Below are 20,354 nucleotides of genomic sequence, written 5' to 3' on the forward strand. Positions count from 1 at the left end.
AAAAACAGCCCCAAGGACAATAGGAGAGATCTCTGGCGCCACCTAGCGACCAGAAAAAAAAATCACTAACACCCTATAAAACAGGACATTTCTTAAGACTGCTTGAAAGGGCAGAAGGTTTCTGGAGGACCCAGTGGCAGCCGGGAAGTTATTCCACCGCCAGCCCCTTCCGACCAGCAGTCTGAGCCACAGAGGGAGCAGGCACCCACGTCCGGGCAGACCGGGTGCGCAGAAGAGTGTGCCTGAAACCGGAGGCGCAGGGACTGCATCCCGCTTCGCCATTTGAGAACAGGGACATTTCTTCAGTAAAAACTGCCTAAAACCAGCAGAAGCTCCCCAGAAGACAGAGATGGCTCCTGGAAGAGCCAGAGGGGAGCGGAGAATTCACCCAAGATGTCAGTCAGTCCGAGCAACACAGTGTCCCAAACGCATACGACAAATTAAAACAGACAGTAGGGAGTAGAAGAACACACGCAACCTAAAAACTCCTCAGGAAAGAAGCACACCACAAAAGAAAACACCACCCAGATTGCAACGACAGCAACTTGGAAGAACTTCTGAGCCTTCCAGAAGAGAATTAAAATTGCCATGATTAAAAAAGTGATAGATCAGAAGAAGGAAATTGAGTCCCTAAAGAGGGAAGTAAGAGAAATGCAGGAGATCAAAGAATTAATGGAGGAACTAAAGAACTCTGGGAAAAGCAATGAAAGCAGAATAGATGAAATGGAAGAACGAATAAGTAATCTTGAAGACACAGAAATAAAAAGAACCAAAACAGAAAAGGAAAGAGAAGTACGAAGGAAAAAGAATGAAGAAAGACTTCGGGAACTATCTGACTCCATGAGGAAAGGAAATATAAGAGTTATAGGAATTCCAGAAGGAGAGGAGAGAGATGTAGGAACAGAGAAAAATATTCATGGATATAATTGAAGAGAACTTCCCAAATGAGAAGAAGGAGCTGAAAATTGATATACAAGAAGCAAGAAGAACACCAAACTTCCACGACGAAAGGAAAACACAGCAAGACACATAATAGTAAAGCTCCCAAGAATCCAGGACAAGAAAAATAAATGAAGCTGACAAGAGGGAAGAAACAGATAACATTCAAAGGAAACCAATCAGGCTGACATCAGACTTCTCTGAAGAAACACTACGGGCAAGGAGAGAGTGGAGGGACATAGTCAACAGACTCCAAGAAAACAGATGCCAACCAAGAATACTCTATCCCGCAAAGCTCTCTTTCCTCCATGAAGAAAGAATATGGACCTTCCCAGACAAAGAGAAACTCCGGAATTTCATTGCGACTAAACCCCCACTCCAAAAAATACTACAAGGAATCCTAAAGCCAGAACCTCAGAGGGACGAATAACAACGAAAGAAGACCAAAAAAAAAAAAGTTATTAAAAGAAAATAAATAAAATCAAAGGAAAGACAAACATAATGGCAAATACAGATGCTAACATATCAATATTACTCTAAATGTAAATGGACTAAAACTTCAATAAAAGACACAGAGTTGCAGCCTGGATTAAGAAACAAAACCCAACCTTTTGCTGTCTCCAGGAAACACATTTAGCTACAAAGATAAAATAGGCTCAAAGTCAAAGGATGGAAAACAATCCTACAAGCAAATGGGCCAAAAAGAAAGCAGGAACAGCTATACTTATATCAGATAAAACAGACTTCAAACTCAAAAAAATAAAAAGAGACCCCAATGGTCACTACATTATGATTAAGGGACAATACTTCAAGAAGAAATAACACTCATTAACATATACTCACCAAACGAAAGAGCACCAAAATATATCAGACAACTGTTGTCCTCTCTGAAAACAGACATCAGAGAAAACACATATGTAGTGGGAGACTTCAACACACCACTATCAACAATGGATAGATCAACAAGACAAAAAATAAGTAAAGAAACTAAAGCTCTAAATAAGGACCTAGAGCATTTGGGCTTAACAGACATCTATAGAACACTAAACCCAAAAAAAACGGAGTACACATTTTTCTCAAGCGCACACGGATCATTCTCCAGGATCGATCACATACTGGGGCACAAGACAAACATCAACAGATACACCAAGATTGAAATCATACCAACCATCTTTTCTGACCACGAAGGCATCAAACTAGAAATAAATCATAAAAAGAAGGCAAGGAACTATCCTACCTCATGGAGATTAAAAGCCACACTACTGGAAGACCACTGGACTAACGAGGAGATCAAAGAAGAAATTAAAAAATTCTTTGAATTGAATGACAAGGAGGACACCAATATCCTAAATGTATGGGATGCAGCAAAAGCAGTAATAAGAGGAAAATATATAGCAATAGAAGCTCACATCAAAAAACAAGAAAGAACTCAAAGAAACAACCTAATCTCGAAGCTCAAAGATCTAGAAAAAGAACAACAAAAAAACCCAGAACCAGTAGAAGAAAAGAAATAATAAAAACCAAAGCAGAAATAAATGAAATTGAAACTAAAAAAACAATCCAAAGATCAATGAAACCAAGAGCTGGTTCTTTGAAAAAATAAATAAAATAGACAAACCCTAGCCAGGCTCACAAAGGAAAAAAGGGAGAAAGCACAAATACACAGAATCATAAATGAAAGAGGAGAAATCACAACGGACACAGCAGAAATCAAAAGAATAATCAGTAACTACTATGAACAGTTATATGGAAACAAGTTCAACAATCTAGAGGAGATGGACAAATTCCTACAACTCTACAATCACCCAAAGCTAGATAAAGAAGAAATAGAACACCTAAACAGACCAATTACAAGCAGCGAAATTGAAATGGTAATTAAAAACCTCCCCAAAAACAAAAGCCCAGGACCTGATGGATTTACAAATGAATTCTACCAAACATTCAGAGACGAATTAGTGCCTATACTTCACAAACTCTTCCAAAAAATTGAGAAGGAAGGGACAATACCAAACACGTTCTATGAAGCCAACATTACACTAATACCAAAACCGAATAAGGACAACACAAAAAAGGAAAACTATAGGCCAATCTCCCTAATGAACACTGATGCAAAAATCCTCAATAAAATTTTAGCTATCAGAATCCAACAATGTATCCATAAGATAATTCACCACGACCAAGTTGGATTCATTCCAGGGGCACAAGGATGGTTTAACATCCGAAAATCAATCAACGTTATCCAACACATCAACAAAAAGAAATATAAAAACCATATGATAATATCAATAGATGCTGAGAAAGCTTTCGACAAAGTGCAACACCCATTCATGATAAAAGCCCTTGAAATCTTGGGATACAAGGAACATACCTCAACATCATAAAGGCCATCTATGACAAGCCAACAGCCAGTATCATTCTCAATGGTGAAAAGCTGAAAGCAATTCCATTAAGATCTGGAACAAGACAAGGATGTCCACTCTCACCACTGCTTTTCAATATAATACTGGAAGTCCTAGCCAGAGCAATAAGACAAGAGAAAGACATCCAAGGAATCCAAATAGGAAAGAAGAAGTCAAACTATCACTATTTGCAGATGATATGATAATACATAGAGAACCCAAAATCTCCACAGAAAAACTAATTCAACTCATCAATCAATTCAGTAAAGTGGCAGGATACAAATCAACACGCAAAAGTCAGTAGCCTTCCTATACACAAACACATAAATCTGAAGAAGAAGAAATCAAAAAAAACCACCCCTTTTATTATCGAAACAAAAAAAATCAAATATTTGGGAATAAATCTAACAAAAGAGGTAAAGGACCTATACAAAGAAAACTATAAAACACTGTTAAAAGAAATAGAAGAAGACACAAAAAATGGAAAGACATCCCCTGCTCATGGATTGGAAGATAAACATTATTAAAATGGCCATCCTACCAAAAGCAATATACAGATTCAATGCTATTCCAATCAAAATCTCAATGGCATTCTTCAAAGAATAGAACAATTATTGATGAAATTCATATGGAATCACCAAAAACCCCGAATAGCCAAAGCTCTACTGAAAAAAAGGAAATGGAGGCATCACACTCCCAGACTTCAAACTATACTACAAAGCCATAATCATCAAAACTGCATGGTATTGGAACAAGAACAGACATACAGACCAATGGAATCGAATAGAAATCCAGAAATAAACCCACAGATTTATGGTCAACTAATCTTTGACAAAGGAGCAAAGACTATGCATTGGAGCAAAGAAAGTTTGTTCAATAAATGGTGCTGGGAAAACTGGGTCGCTACATGCAAAAGAATGAAGCTTGACCACTACCTCACACCATACACAAAAATCAACTCAAAATGGATTAAAGAACTAGACATAAGACCTGAAACCATAAAATACATAGAAGGAAATATAGGCGAAACACTACGGGATTTGCACATCAAAGACATCTTTACAGACACATCACCCAAAGCAGTGATAGTGAAGAGAAAGATAAACAGCTGGGACTACATCAAATTAAAGAGCTTCTGCACAGCAAAAGAGACAATAACAAAAAAAAGAGAAACCCCACCAACTGGGAGAACATTTTTGCACCCAACACTAATGATAAAGGACTGATCACAAAAATCTGCAAAGAGCTGATGAGACTCAGCAACAACAAAAAAATAATCCAGTCAAAAAATGGGCAGAAGAGCTAAAAAGAAACTTCTCTGAAGAGGAAATGCAAATGGCCAACAGACATATGAAAAAATGTTCAACATCACTTGTAATCAGGGAAATGCAAATCAAAACTACCATGAGATACCATCTCACACCAGTGAGAATGGCACATATTAAAAAAACTAGCAACAACAAATGTTGGCGAGGATGTGGAGAAAAAGGAACTCTTGTGCACTGTTGGTGGGAGTGCAAACTGGTCCAACCACTATGGAGAGCTGTGTGGAGATTTCTGGACCTACTAAACATAGAGCTTCCATATGATCCAGCAATTCCACTCCTAGGTATTTACCCAAAGGACACAGAAACATCAATTCCAAAGAGCACCTGCACTCCTATGTTTTAGCAGCACTGTTTACAATAGCTAAGCTTTGGAAACAACCCAAATGCCCAAAAATAGATGACTGGATCAAGAAGATGTGGTACATATATACCATGGAATATTACTCAGCATTCAAAAAAGATAAACACATGCAATTTGCAGCAACATGGATGGCGCTGGAAGGTATCATGCTCAGCGAAATAAGCCAAAAGAAAAAGAAAAATACCGGATGGTCTCACTCATAGCAGGAATCTAGAAAACTTAAATAAGGGACCAGGAAAATGAATATAAGAAAGTGAAAATCAAAATCAACAAAAAACTATGAACCAGAGACACTTTTTGGGGGGTGGGGGCGGGAGGGGAAGGATTGGGGTCAGAATGGGGCTTTGCAATTGTATGGGGGAATATAAAAATAAAATTTAATATTTAAAAAAAAAAAAAAAAAAAAAAAAAGAAAACATAAATGGTTCAAATGTTATCATCAAGGAAATGCAAATCAAGACCAAGAGAGATATCACCTCACTCCAGTGAGAATAGTCCATATTCCATATTAAAAACAAACAAAAACAAAAGCAAGAAGCAACAAATGCTGGAGAAGGTGCACAGAAAAGGAACCCTTGTATACTATTGTAGGATGTTACTACTACAGCCCTTAGGGAAAACAGCATGGAGGTTTCTCTGAAAATTAAAAAATCAATCTACCATATTATCAGCAATTCCACGCCTATGTATCTACCAAAAAATCCAAAAACACTTATTCAATGAGGTATATGCACTCTTATGTCATTTTACCACTATTTAAGATAGCCAAGCTGAGTACCCAACTGCATATGACTGAACAAAGAAGATATGGGTATGTTACAAACACACAACACACACACACACACACACACACGCACACTATTCACAATGGAATTCTGTTCAGCTATTCAGCTATAGAAAGAGATTATATTACCATTTGCAACAAAGTGGATGGAACTGGAGGGGATTTTGTTAAATGAAATAATCAGAATAAGAAAGACAAATATGGGGGCAATGTCACACAGGTAAACAAAATAACTGAAAAAAATTAAACTGAAATAAAACCTAGAAATATGCTTGCAGAATAGTTGTTACCAGATGAGGAGGAAGGCGGGAGTGGGAATAAAGTGGTGAGGTGGGAGGAAGCCTAGTGGTCTGTGGCAAAGGACTGTGGATGAATTGGTGATGAGTGTGGTTTGGTAACATATCTGACGAGTTGTGAACCCATTTCTCTAATCATATACAGTGGTGTAAATCAGTGTTTACTTACATAAGAAAAAAAAATTAATCAAAAGTATGTGCTAAAAATCTGGAATCCAGTCCCCATGCTATGGCTCTCATTCATGTGCAATGATCTTGGGATCCTTCTCAGAAATGAATGTCTTCCTACATAAAAGGAGCCAGTTCAAACAGACTTGAGACAGCAAAATATAGACATTTTTTCTTTTGTTGATCACAATCTCTGTTGAAAAGGATTCTGAGGCCATTTCAAGACTCAGTAGGAAAACAGTACTGTACGTTTCTTCCAAGCAGGAATTTTCTTTCTTTTTTTTTTTTTTTTTTTGTGGGACCCTCGCAGGCGGCTGGGGAATGAACCGGCACTGCAGAGGCGGCAGGCAGCCTCGCAGCCCAGTGCTCAACCGCTGCACCACCAGGGGAGGCCCCAAAGCAGGAATTTATGGTGGCACGTGTCATATTTGTAAAGCTTGTATTTACTGAGTCTCTGGATCCAAAAAAGGCAATCAGTGTTCATTTTTATGTTTGAATATTATTACAGTGTCTCAGGGTCTAAAGGAAATATCAGAATATCAGGTTAATATTGGAATTAATGTTTTATGAGCATGAGCTTTAAAGTTAGCAAGCCAAGTTCAAGTCCACAGATGGTATTCCCATCTGTGAGGCATTAGACAAAATATTTGTTCTCTATATGCCTTACTTCATCTTTAGATGTCAAAAATGATACCTACCTTCTAGGTTCTCACTGAAATGAAGTAATATCTATAAAGAGTCTAACACAAGGATTGTGGCATGGTAAATAATATACATGGTGATGATTTTTTTAATTACCACCAGGCATGACAATATTAAGTGTCACATCATGATATGGATGAGTGAACTCTTGAGGAAATTCTCATGGCCTCTGGACAGAGAATTGAAAAACTTGGTAGTGTCTATAATTAACATGGATATCATACCATCTTGCCAGATTCTCCATTAAGAGTTTTTATTTTAGCCCTCATCTAAGCCATAGTTTCTTTTTCTATAAAATGAAGATAACAATAATTTAACTTTCTTTTATTGACCAGTTATCATGCCCCATGTTCTAGGATTTTTGCATGCATTGTTTTATACAATCCTCCAAAGAGATGGTTACTAGCCACATTGTATAATGGAGACTTGTGGCCAGTTACACACAACTAGATGGTGGTAGAGCTGAGATTGGAACCATTGCCTTCTGGAATCCAAATACCTGATATTATAATTTATTTATTTACATATATTTTACATATTTGTTCATTTTTGTACAATGTATGCTTGCTCCTCTCAGGTATAGTTTCCCATTAAATTCCCACCACCAATTCCCCATGTCCCATCACCATAGTCCATTGTGTTCTCCTCTCTCTGTTTTGTTTGATCCCTCCCCCTCCCCCACCCCTGCAGAATGTTTGTGATTTATAGTTGCCTATTAATTTTGTTTTTTTTATTCATTGTTATTATTTTTTCCTGATCCTTATTTAGTTCCCCTATATTCATCCTATAAATGAAACCATCTGATATTTTTATTTCCTTCTGACTTATTTCACTGAGCATCATCCTTTCTAGCTCCATCCATGTTACAGCAAATGGCATGAGTTTATCCTTTTTTATTGTTGAATAGTATCCATGGTGTATATCCACATCTTCTTGATCCAGTCATCTGTATTTGGACATTTAGGTTGTTTCCATATTTTAGCTAATGTAAATAGTGCTGCAATAAACATAGTGGAGGTATCTTTTCAAATTAATGTTTTTGTGTCCTTTGGTAGATTCCTAGGGGTAGGATTGTTAGGTCATATGGTAGCTCCATTTTTGTAGACTGAGGAACCGCCACACAGCTTTCCATAGTGGTTAGACCAGTTTGCATTCCCACCAGCACTGTAGGAGAGTTCCTTTTTCTCTACATCCTCGCCAACATTTGTTGTTGCTAATTATTTTTTAATATGTGTCATTCTCACCAGTGTAATGTGGTATCTCATTGTGGTTTTGATTTGCATTTCCCTGATTATAAAGGATGGTGAACATTATTTCATATACCTGTTGGCCATTTGCACCAAATACCTAATTTTAAATTCACTATATATTATATCCTGTAGAGCCTCATGATAAGGATTAGGTGGAGGAAACCTCCCAGGGCATTGTGTGGTATGGATCTTAAAAAGCACTAGACTGTTTCCTCATTCCTGAACACCATAGTTTTCAAACCACATCCAAGGGGCTCATACGAACACCTTCCACTTCATTGGTGGGAACTCAGCGATCTGTTCCTGATGCTTGTTATGCTGTTTCAAATTGAATTTATGTTTTTAGAAACAACTAAAAGTTAAATTTTGTGAAACATTTTAGTCCTCTTTCACCGCATGCTTTCTTCTTAAAGTTTTTCAAAAATTGTGTAGACTCCCAATGGCCATACCAGCACAGGGCCACATCCATGGAGCTGCCTCTGAATGAGATCAAGAGGTCATTTGGTGAAAGACAATATCCCAAAGGTAGTTAATGGGGTTTGTGCAACTTCTGTTTTTGCTCCATCCCCAAATTAAGTTTCACAAAGAAACACCTGCTATCACTTTGGTACCTACGGGAAATACCACAACCTCCCACACTCTCTCTCTTATGTATACACACATGTATTACCCTGCAATTAAAAATCCTTTATTTTGTTTTAACAAGATTTGTTTCCTTGGGTTTTTTTCTGTCTAAAGGTCCAAATTAAATCAGTTTTTTCCTCTTAATGACCCAAGTAATGGAAAACATTAGTTTTACCTTTATCTTGCCAAAGCAATCAGTTGTTACAACCAACACTTGAAAATTCCAGCTCTGTAACAGAAACAGCTGCTATTTATAGACCTCATACTATGTGTCAGGTAATCAAGTGTTTATAGTATACCAAAACCTTATAATATTTATTATTCTATTTTACTAAAGAAGAAAATGAGGCTTAGAGTAACTAATTGCTCTCTATTAGCATGTAAGGGTTTGGGCCTGTCCCTACTTTTTGTGCATTTGACTAGTATGTAAATTTCTCTTTTACCTTTTTATTTTTGCTGCTGAATCACATAAAATAGCCATTAAAGTCAATGTCCATATTTGTTATTTATTGTATGTCATGTACTATTCTACATCATTTGTGTCATGATTCCTTTTACTCTTATTATAACCCTATGAATTATGTATATTAATTTTCCCCATTTTATATATGAATCTACTGAATCATGGAGAAATGAAACAACTTGTCCATGAGTTAGTAGGAGATCCAGGGTTTGTGCCAAGTCAGTGGCAAGGCCTGTGCCTCTAGCCACACAGTATACCCCCCCCCCTAGAGTATAAATGTGTGGAGACTTCTTGTTCCTCCCGTTTGAACCTTCTTAACATACACATTATCTTGTATTTTTCCATTCCCAAAGGGCATGTACTGTTACCACACATTCTTTCTGTCTTATCAATAAAAAAGTTACTTTTCTTCTCTCTGCAGATATACTATAGAGAAATACCTATTTCTGTGAATTTATTCCACACACACAAACAAAGCAAGCATGAAGAAGAAATCTGGAATTCCCAGGTCTGACTAGCCTCAAATAGAAATTTTGAAAGAAAAACATTTTGCTGTTTTTGATTGCCTCTCTGTTCTCAGAGTTCTTTGCTTCTCACTCCCAGCGATGTTCTTGCCTCAGCATTGGCCTAGTCCATGGGTTTGGTAGACTATTGATTCGTTGGAATGCTTGTTCTCTCTCTCTCTCTCTCTCTTTTTTTTTTTCCAGAACAAACATGCATGCTCCAGTCTTCCTTCTACCTCTTTTTCCATTTAGCTTCATGTCATCTACTAGTTTGCTGGCTCCATAATATGATTCTGATGAGTTAGGACACACTTGGAAATGAGCAAGAAGACTAATAAGAGTTCATATAATGACAATAGCTACCTGCTCTCACTTAGTTCTCTTGGGGCTTGTGCTCTTAAAATCTCACTAAATCAAATTCCCTGTGTTCTTTCCTAAGTTCTCCCAACAACTTTCCCTTTACTCTCAGGATCACCAAAATCATTTTTGTTTAAATGGATAACTGAAGGATTGGGTGTTTTTGTCCCTAGGATCTTAAGATTCAGTGGCAGGAATTATGAATATGGAATCAGAACATTTCAGTGCTAGTCAGAAGATTTTACTTTGATTTGAAAATTGGATATAAGAATCAAAAATGATGGCCTTGGAGAGAGAATCAAGAATAAGATTAGAGGACAGAATCTGGGTGGGAGACTGGTATAGGAATAAAGTTGAGACAAATGGTGGTTTGAATCATAGGAGTGACTGTCCAAGAGGAACTTTTTTATGAATATGTTATATTTTATTTGTTCATTCACCAGTTAATGGACATTTGAGATATTTCCACTTTTTGGTTATTATGAATCATGAAGTTATGAACATTCATGTGCGAGTATTTATTAGCACATATGTTTTAATTCCTCTTGGGTATATCTCCAGGAATGAAATTGCCAGGTCATAACTCTTTTAACCTTTTGAAAACTGCTGGGCTGTTTTGCAAAACAGTCATACCATTTTGCATTCTCAGCAGTACTGCATGAGGGTTCCAATTTCTCCACATCCCCACCAACACTTGTTAATCATCAGTCTTTCGATTTTAAATATCCTGGTAGAGGCGATGTACTATCTCATTGTGATTTTGATTTGTGTCACCCTGGTGGCTAATGATATTAAGCAGCTTTTCATGTGCTATTTGTGCATTTGTATGTTTTCTTTGGAATCATCTCTTCAGATTCGTTGTCCATTTTTGTGGTTAAAATTCCATTGTTTTTTTAATCAATAAAACATTATTGATTTTGCTTCACCTATTCTCTTTATTTTATTTTATTTTATATATTTTTACATCATTTTTCATTTTTGTACAATGTATGCATTTTCATCTTGGTTATATTCCCCATACAATTCCCACTCCCCTTATTTTGACCCTAATCCTGCCTCCCCTCTCATCCACACCCCCGTAGTGTGTCTCTGGTTTATAGTTGCTTGTTGATTTTGATTTTTACTTTATTATAATTAGTCTTTCTCCTGGTCCCTTATTTAGGTTTTCTAAATGCCTGATATGAGTGAGACCATCTGGTATTTTTATTTTTCTTTCTGGCTTATTTCACTAGGCATGATCCCTTCCAGCTCCATCCATGTTGCTGCAAATTGCATGAGTTTATCTTTTTGATTGCTGAGTAATATTCCATTGTATATACGTACCACATCTTCTTGATCCAGTCATCTATTTTGGGGCATTTGGGTTGTTTACAAAGCTTAGCTATTGTAAATAGTGCTGCTATAAGCATAGGGGTGTGGTGCCATTTTGAAGTAATGATTTTGCCAAAGCTCTCCTGAAAAAAAAAGAAGGGAATAGCGGCATCACACTCCCAGATTTCAACTATGATGTAGTATAGTCACCACTATACTACAAAGCCATAATAATCAAAATTGCATGGTATTGGAACAAGAACAGAGATTTAGTTTTAAAAGGACTTTGAAATTTAAAAAAGCATAACTGTGAACTGGTGATGTAATTAAACTTATTTTGCTCATTTTACAACATATACATACATCAAATGATTATGTGGTGCACCTAAAACTAATACAGTACTGTATGTCTATTATATCTCAATAAAACTGATTTGTAAAGAAGGAATAAATGGAACTACAAATTTTTATAGGCCTTAATTTTTACATTTTTTTTAAACATCTTTATTTAATTTTCACAGTGTAGGATTTCGCCCCTCAGGTGTAGTCACCATAGTTTTCCCACCACCAAAGCACCCAGAGTCTTCCACCATAGTCTATTGTGCTCTCCTTCTCCTTCCCTGTTTTTCCCTCTCCCCTTTCCTCCTCCCCTCTGAATGTGTCAGATCTATTGTCTGCTTTCAAGGGTTGGTCTGACAGTTTGTCTTTGATCCTTTGCCTGGTTTCTGCATAATCCACATATAAGTGAAATCAACCAGTATTTCTCTTTCTCCTTCTGGCCTACTTTGATTTGAATAATCCCTTCCGGCTCCATCCATATTGATGCAAATGGCATGGATTCATCTTTTTGATTGCTCAGTAATATTCCATTATACACGCACGCACACACGCACACCACATCTTCTTGATTCACACATCTGTCCTGAGGCATTTAGGTGATTTCCATATTTTGTAAATAGTGCTGCTATAAGCATAGGAATGCATTGAAGGGTCCCCCTTACACTTGGAACTGACTACCCAATTTGTAACAGTGGTTTTTCTTGAAGCTAAAAATGTTTATTTTAAAAGTGAGAATAATAGAACATTTTCTTTCCATCACCTTGTGTTAGTTTAGAATTTGTGTTTTGCTCCCCAGTAACAGTAATTGGATTTTAACTAATGTAAACAAATAAATGACATTTATTTGTTCTTTGCACTGGTGGGTGCAAAAACTGCTATAGCCAACTCATATCAGCTGTATATTTATATTTTCCTGGAAGAGAGAGCCTTCTGCCCCCCACCATAATTTTGTAGAATATCTAAGGAAAAGTCTAATTGTTTCAATGTGGATCTTGGATCTTGCTTCCACCCCTGAACCAACAACTGCACTTGAGTGAATGTAAAACTGTGTTATGCCTGGATCATGTGCCCAAATTTGGGACTGAGTAAACCTATCTGAGCCTATGAAGGAGTGAATAAGTGACCCCAACCTATCCTATTGCTTATTTTCATAAAAAGGGCAGAGGAGAGAAAGATAGATGCTTCATAAATTTGAAGCGAGAAAGACAGACTCCATAGGAGTACAGAGGACTACCAAATGTTAAATACATGGTGAATATTCCATTTGGGAATTCAAGAGCAGCATTGTGAAGAAAGTAGCATTTCAATGGCTATTAAAGAATGAAAAAAAAATATTTAAATAACTAGATCTTAGAATCCAGACCAAGAAATGTAAATTATTTGCCTTATGTATTTTGAAGCTGTTGCAAATTGGGGGTAAAAGAGCAGATCATCTGTTTTTCAAATATAATTCAGAGAATAAACTGGTGCTCATAAGTGCTATTGTCCCCAGTTTCAATCCAGTTCTTCTAATCCTTTCATTTAGCTTCTCCATTTCTGGGAATCTGGGGAAAAATTAGGCATTTTTAAGCATTTAGGATTTGTGTTTTGCTTCCCAGTAACAGTAATTGGATTTTAACTAATGTAAACAAATAAATAAGGAGATTTATTTGTTCTTTGCACTGGTGGGTGCAAAAACTGCTATAGTCAACTCACATCAGCTGTATACCATTTTCTCTGAAAAAAAAAAAGGCTTTCACCAGCTGAGCAGTTTAATAGTCTATACACACACACACACACACACACATACACATGTATGGTGACAGTTTAAAATACATATATATACACATATATTTTAAACTATTACCATTCCTAGAGAAGATGCTAAACTTCTGTGAATGCATGGCCTACTTTGGTTCACCTTATTCAAGACTTTGAGTTACAGCAAGGTCAAGGAACACAGAGTCACACACCTTTATGTTTATAGCCAGCACCACTGGGGGAAAGCTCCAGAACCTTTTAGCACTCACAGAGCTGGTGTTAGATGTTAAATAAAACTGCATTTTAGTTTGTTCCATTTCACCTCTGTCAAACACATTCCTATGTTCTTTGTCAAGAGAAAAAAAATCAATGAATTTGTTTTGGGGTATAGAAAGGTATAATGAAAAATAATTTGAAAGGAAGGAACGTGAGAAAATGTTCATCTTCAAATTTCATTTTTTCCTCTTTGGAACAAGAATTCACAGACATCAGCATACAGTTGTGAGTTGACATCCATGCTGCACGAAAGAAGCATGAGAACTATAAACCCAGGGAGAGTGGCATTTCTCCATCTGTACTGGTGACAACATGACTTATATAACTGCACCACCTCTTCCCCGATAGATACAGACAGCCCCCACATGAGATGTGATCCTGTAGCCACCAAGTGGGATGTGAGTGATGAGCCCTTTGAATGTAAGGCTGGAGTTCTCACTTTGGAAGTTCTTGCCCACACAGCCACCCCAGCCAATCCCACACACTCTCATCACCACCATACGGAGAAGTTAAATGCATAGTTATAGCAAGAAGAAACTGTGTAGACCACCACATGGAGAAAATATGATCACTGAGGAATGCCGTTCATGGTTGGTTAATATTGATAATGGCTACCAGTGCTGAAGAATGTAATCTCTTACACGTGAATAGCACTACACAGTTTATGACCCATCCTCACGTCTAGCCTCACCTCCAGTTGCCACAGCAAGTCAGAAGTGGTATTTGTCATCTCATTTTATAGATGAGAACTCAGGCCCAGAGGGGTTCAAGTAACTTGTCTAAGGCCAAAGAGTTGGCAAGAGTAGAGGGTTGAACGTTCATTTGTAGCATCCTGCATATTAGACCACAGCTCCTGCCTCTGTGTTATATTACCTCTCAAATAATTTCCATTAAATGATCCCTTGTTTGGTGTTTGAGATTATTTGAGATTCCAAGGGAGAATTATAAATGATTTCCTTGAACTCCTAGGAAGTCAGAAGCATTGAATTTACTCTAAGAACAAGTCTCTGCATAGGAGTGAACATGAGATAGTTGTAAGTGCTGTTTTTTATCACACACAGTTATAACTAGGGAAACCAGACACTCACACATTAAAAAAAAAAAAAAACATGAGCAATGTGAAGTGTGCCACAACTAAGTGCTGAGTGATTATGGCAATGCTTGATAGTGAAGTTGACAGAAGTGGGTGATGAGTGAAGACTGAGGAAATCTGTAAAATCTTGCAATTGAATGTTACAGGAAGATAAACTTTGAGGGCACATGTACCTGGGTACATGAACCCAGTACTACCTGTATCATGGGGTAAGCCACTGAAATCTTGCAGGCCTCCATTTCCTAACCTGTAAAATGGGGTCACTCCTATATCTTAGGTTTCTGATGAGGACCAAGTAGGATAAAGTATTCAAGTTCTTGGCATAGGATTTGACACAGAGACATTTCTATAAGACTTCAATAAGAAGTGTAATTTAGCCTCGTGGGCTGGATGGATAAGATGGCCCATCCACTTGGTTCTAGTGCTGATTAAGTATCTCTGTGTCTTGCAATAGCATGGTGCTCTACCACGAGTTTTCTTGAGTTGACTTTGTGTATCTTGGAGGACACTGTCAGAGAGGTGTGAAAAGCTTTGGGCTGATTGTCATACCGAGGACATCGATATTTGTAATGGGTGCTTTTAGAGCTCAAGATGAGTGTTAAAATAGGATTTGTAAAGGAATACAGTGAACTATTGTGAAGCCCAACATCCATACTTTGAATACACTGGCCAGAAATAGGAGATAATCTGGCTGCTGTAAGATTCCAGATTCTTTTCTGGAGATGTGAACAAGTATCTAGGGCAGATTATTTTCCCTTTTCCTACAAGGAATCATTTAGAGAGTCCTCTTGGTTCATACTACTGCCATTCAAATATCAATTGAATATTAGTTAATATGGCCATGACTAGAGATAATGCAATACAGATACTGCAGGCAGTGATAATAAGCATTTGATTTAATAACCTAAATGAATACCTAACAAGGAGAATGCAACTGAAGAAAACTGGCAAATCCTATTTAAAAATACAGCCATATTCTAGGATACTTGGTATTTGGACCTCAACATGTGAAGTTTTGGAGGACACAATTCAACCCATAAGAAGGATTTAAAAAAGATTGCAGAATCCATCAGAAGGACAACAAACAGAAAGTTGAGATTATAGCACTGTGGAAAGGACAAAGCAAGAGCAATAGGAAAGAACTTTATCAGTGTAACAATCTGGGCCCATGTAAGCACAACAGTCTAGAAGGTGTTTCATATGACTGGAGAAATGATGATTTGTTGTCAGTAGCAATTTTCTGTTTGTTGGCCTGCTGATGGACTCTGCAATGTTTTTTGTTTTTTTTTTTTCTTTTTAAGTTTTTTTTTTTTTTTTTTTTTAATATTAAATTTTATTTTTATATTCCCCCATACAATTGCAAACGCCCCATTCTGACCCCAATCCTTCCCCTCCCGCCCCCACCCCCCAAAAGTGTCTCTGGTTCATAGTTTTTTTGTTGATTTTGATTTTCACTTTCTTATATTCATTTTCCTGGTCCCTTATTTAAGTTTTCTAGATTCCTGCTATGAGTGAGACCATCCGGTATTTTTCTTTTTCTTTTTGGCTTATTTCGCTGAGCATGATCCCTTCCAGCGCCATCCATGTTGCTGCAAATTGCATGTGTTTATCTTTTTTGAATGCTGAGTAATATTCCATGGTATACATGTACCACATCTTCTTGATCCAGTCATCTACTTTTGGGCATTTGGGTTGTTTCCAAAGCTTAGCTATTGTAAACAGTGCTGCTATAAACATAGGGGTGCAGGTGCTCTTTGGAATTGATGTTTCTGTGTCCTTTGGGTAAATACCTAGGAGTGGAATTGCTGGATCATATGGAAGCTGCAATGTTTTTTAAATCCTTCTTATGGGTTGAATTGTGTCCTCCAAAACTTCACATATTGAGGTCCAAAAACCAAGTATCCTAGAATATGGCTGCATTTTCAAATAGGATCTGCCAATTTTCTTCAGTTGCATTCTCCTTCAACAAGGGATTTGTTTAGGTTATTATGTTTGACTCAATTCAGCCTCATAACAACACGACTTTATTATAATCTTCCAGTTTTAGGCCAAGTTCAGTATCTATCACAACTTGATTTCAGCCTCTTGCTAACATTATCTTGGCAATGAAGGAAGGGCATCCTGGCAATGTTTTAAGGCAAAGCAAAGAGCAAAGAATTCAATGACATGAGGAAATAGAAACAAAACTTCTGGCAGTGATGGGGGAGAAGCTGGAAGCAACAGTTCAGAGCAAGAATGGAGAAAATCAACCAGGACTTGAAAGCACTCCCTGGAAATATTCAGAAATGTTGGGAGGGATTTTTTTTTTTTTTTTTTTTTTGTAATCACAGAGGATGGAGTTTTTTGTTTGTTTGTTTGTTTTTTAAAGATTTATTTATTTATGCAAGAACTGGGGTACAGGCCAGCGACCTGGGAGGGTGAGAGAATTCACCAGAGACAGAGCAGGGAACAGAACAGGCAGACAGACCTAAGACACTGCTGAGGGGAGTACCCGGTGAGACAGGAGAGCTCTGCCGCGCCATGTGGGAATCTCCCTGGGCGGCTGGGAATCATTGGTGCTGCAGAGGCTGCGGACAGCTTCCCAGCGCTGCAGTCAACCTGCTGTGCCACCAGGGAGGCCCAAGGATGGAGTTTTTTACTTTTTTTCTGTCTGTGGTTTACCATCTGTATAAAAGGTCTATGGAGAAAGTACAGTTTTTCTATAATTGCATAAAAGAAGCTGGGGAATTTGAAAATGTAGAAGTTGACACATTGGTTAAATAGTTTGTTGTTGTTGTTACTGCTTTCAATGATGAGTTTTGACGATGTTTCTAGCTTCAAAAATTATTTTCCCCTAAACCAATACTTTAAAAAGATATTTATTTAGAAGACCTTTGAGTTGCACAAGTAGAATTATAATATAACTAGGAATGAAGGGGTAAATGGGTCATAAAATTTTCAGAGTAAGGATATGAAGGCTAAACCAAAGTCAGAGGAAGAAATCTCTCTAATTAAAACCTCCCTGACTTGTCCATTTCATTCAGATATAATCCCGTGTTATCACCATACCGCCAAACCCTGTTTGGTTTGATTCCATTCATCTCCACAGCCTCACCATATCCCATTCTTGCCTGATTCATTTATGCTGGTTTTCATTTTCTCCTTCCTATGAGGCAAGAGTGTAGCTGCCTAATTACCTCGGTCCCAAGGTTCATTCTTCCTTTCATTCTCTTCCTTCAGATATTTGCACAACTGTTTCTTTTTCTCATTAAAATCTTGTCTTAAAGGCAAACTCCCTGGTTAAGGTTTCTTGTATTATTCTACCTAGGGAAGCCACCCTCTGTTCTCTATCAACATTGTCCATTATTTTAACTTTTTTTTATTTATTCATTATTTTGTGCTTATATGGAATACAACAAGTATCTTGAAGGGAGGGATATTCTTTTTTTTTTTAAAGATTTATTTATATTTATTTATTTATCTATCTATCTATCTATTTATTTATTTATTTATTTATTTATACAAGCGCTGGGTACAGTCAGAAGCACGAGAGGGTGAGAGAATTCACCAGAGCCAGAACGGGGAGCAGAGCAGGCAGACTGACCGAGTACACTGCTGGAAGGAGCAGCGGGCGGCAGGAGAGGTCTGCGCGCCATGTGGGACCCTTGCCAGAGGCCGGGGATGGAACCGGCCCTGCAGAGGCTGCGGGCAGCTTCGCAGCCCAGCGCTCAATTGCTGCGCCACCGGGGAGGCCAAGGGAGGGATATTATTTTCTTGTTCTTTGCTATGTCCCCAGTAATGGAAACGATGGTTGCTGAATGAGTAAGTGAATGAATGAATGAATGAATATCATTATCATCCATGCTTAGGAACATAGATCCATACATGCACAAAATCCTCCCCATAGATTGGAAAGTCAGACATTTAATACATTTTTTTGTTTTGTTTTTACATTTTAAAAGGATTGGTTCATTAGGAAGAATGAAAAAAAGAGGCACCTACATATTCACAGGTGGGCAGGAGAGCTGCCTCAATACATCCATTTTTGACTACATATTTAATTTCATTTTTCTAAACTATTTTAATTGGACTCACATTGACTCATAACATTATATAGGTTTCAGGTGTACAGACATATATCAACATCTGTATAGGCTACATTATGCTTGTCACCAAAAGTCTAGTTTCCTTCCATTGCCGTACAACTGATCCCATTTACTACCCTTCTGGTATTCACTATTTTGTTCCCATAGTTGAAAAGTTTGTTTTCACTTTATTTTGTTTATCTGCCAAATATGAGTGAAATTATATTGTTTCTTTCTTTCTTTTTTTTTTTAAAGATTTATTTATGCATATAAGAACTGGCGTCCAGGCCAGAGGTGTTGGGAATGAGAGTATTTTCCAGAGACAGAGTGGGGAACAGAACAGGCATTGACTGAAATACACTGGTGAGGGGAGCAGCAGGCAAGATAGGAGAGGTCTGCTGTGCCATGTGGGTAGCTCCCTGGCTGGGGATGGAACTCATGCTGCAGCGGCTTTGGATAGCTTCATAGGTTGCATCTTAGCCCCTTGTGCCACCAGGGAGGCCCTGTATTTTTCTTTCTTCCTCTTAACTTCTTTCTTTTAGTATAATACCCTCTTGGTCCATCTTCACCTGACCATGCTTTAGCTGTTTGAAGCCAGGCATTGTCATTCCCATGTCATTCCCTACCCAATGGAATGCACCCCCACAGAGATATCATCGTACTTTTTCCTGTCACTCAGGGACATTAGTCTCATCTACCATTACCACATTCTTGTTGCCATAATCTACACATATGCTCTCTCAATGTCTATCTATGTTGTGTCTTAGGGTGCCGGCTAGTATACATTTCAATTCTCAATTGGTAAAATCCATTAAAAAAACTTGATTGCTAGAAGAGGCAAATAAAAAAGACTAAAAATAAAAGAAATAATTATCTCTTTCTGAACATTTCAAAAGTCAACCTATTCCATTAGTGTTCAGGACCTGCATTGAGAACCAGTATACATTGAACAGTTTTGTATACAAGATATGACACAAAGATTAGCCAATAGATTCTAAATCTAAAGTGATTTTAAGAAAGCGTTCAGTGAAGCAAACATTATTTTTGTCTTAAAAGATGGGTCTATTTTTCATGTGATCACAGAAGGGGGTGGTTTCTGAAAGTAGAAGCACAGCCAGGCCCATCAAAAATACCAGTCAGAGGGACACATTCATTTTGAACGAGCATATTCTGTTGACATCTCTGCAGGTGAAGGTACGAGAAACTGACATTAGCTTTAGACGTAAGCTGAGACTGCAGCATGAAATCATGTGGACACTCTGGTGTTATCTTCCCCAAAGAGTTTCCTTTTATATAAATTGTAGGAAATCTGACACACATATTAAAATTTACTGTGGCTGAGTGAGAGTCAGGAAAA

This window comes from Talpa occidentalis, unplaced genomic scaffold, assembly GCF_014898055.3.
Source record: "Talpa occidentalis isolate TD23 unplaced genomic scaffold, MPIMG_talOcc4v2.1 talOcc4.13, whole genome shotgun sequence".
In the NCBI taxonomy this organism is placed as follows: domain Eukaryota; kingdom Metazoa; phylum Chordata; class Mammalia; order Eulipotyphla; family Talpidae; genus Talpa; species Talpa occidentalis.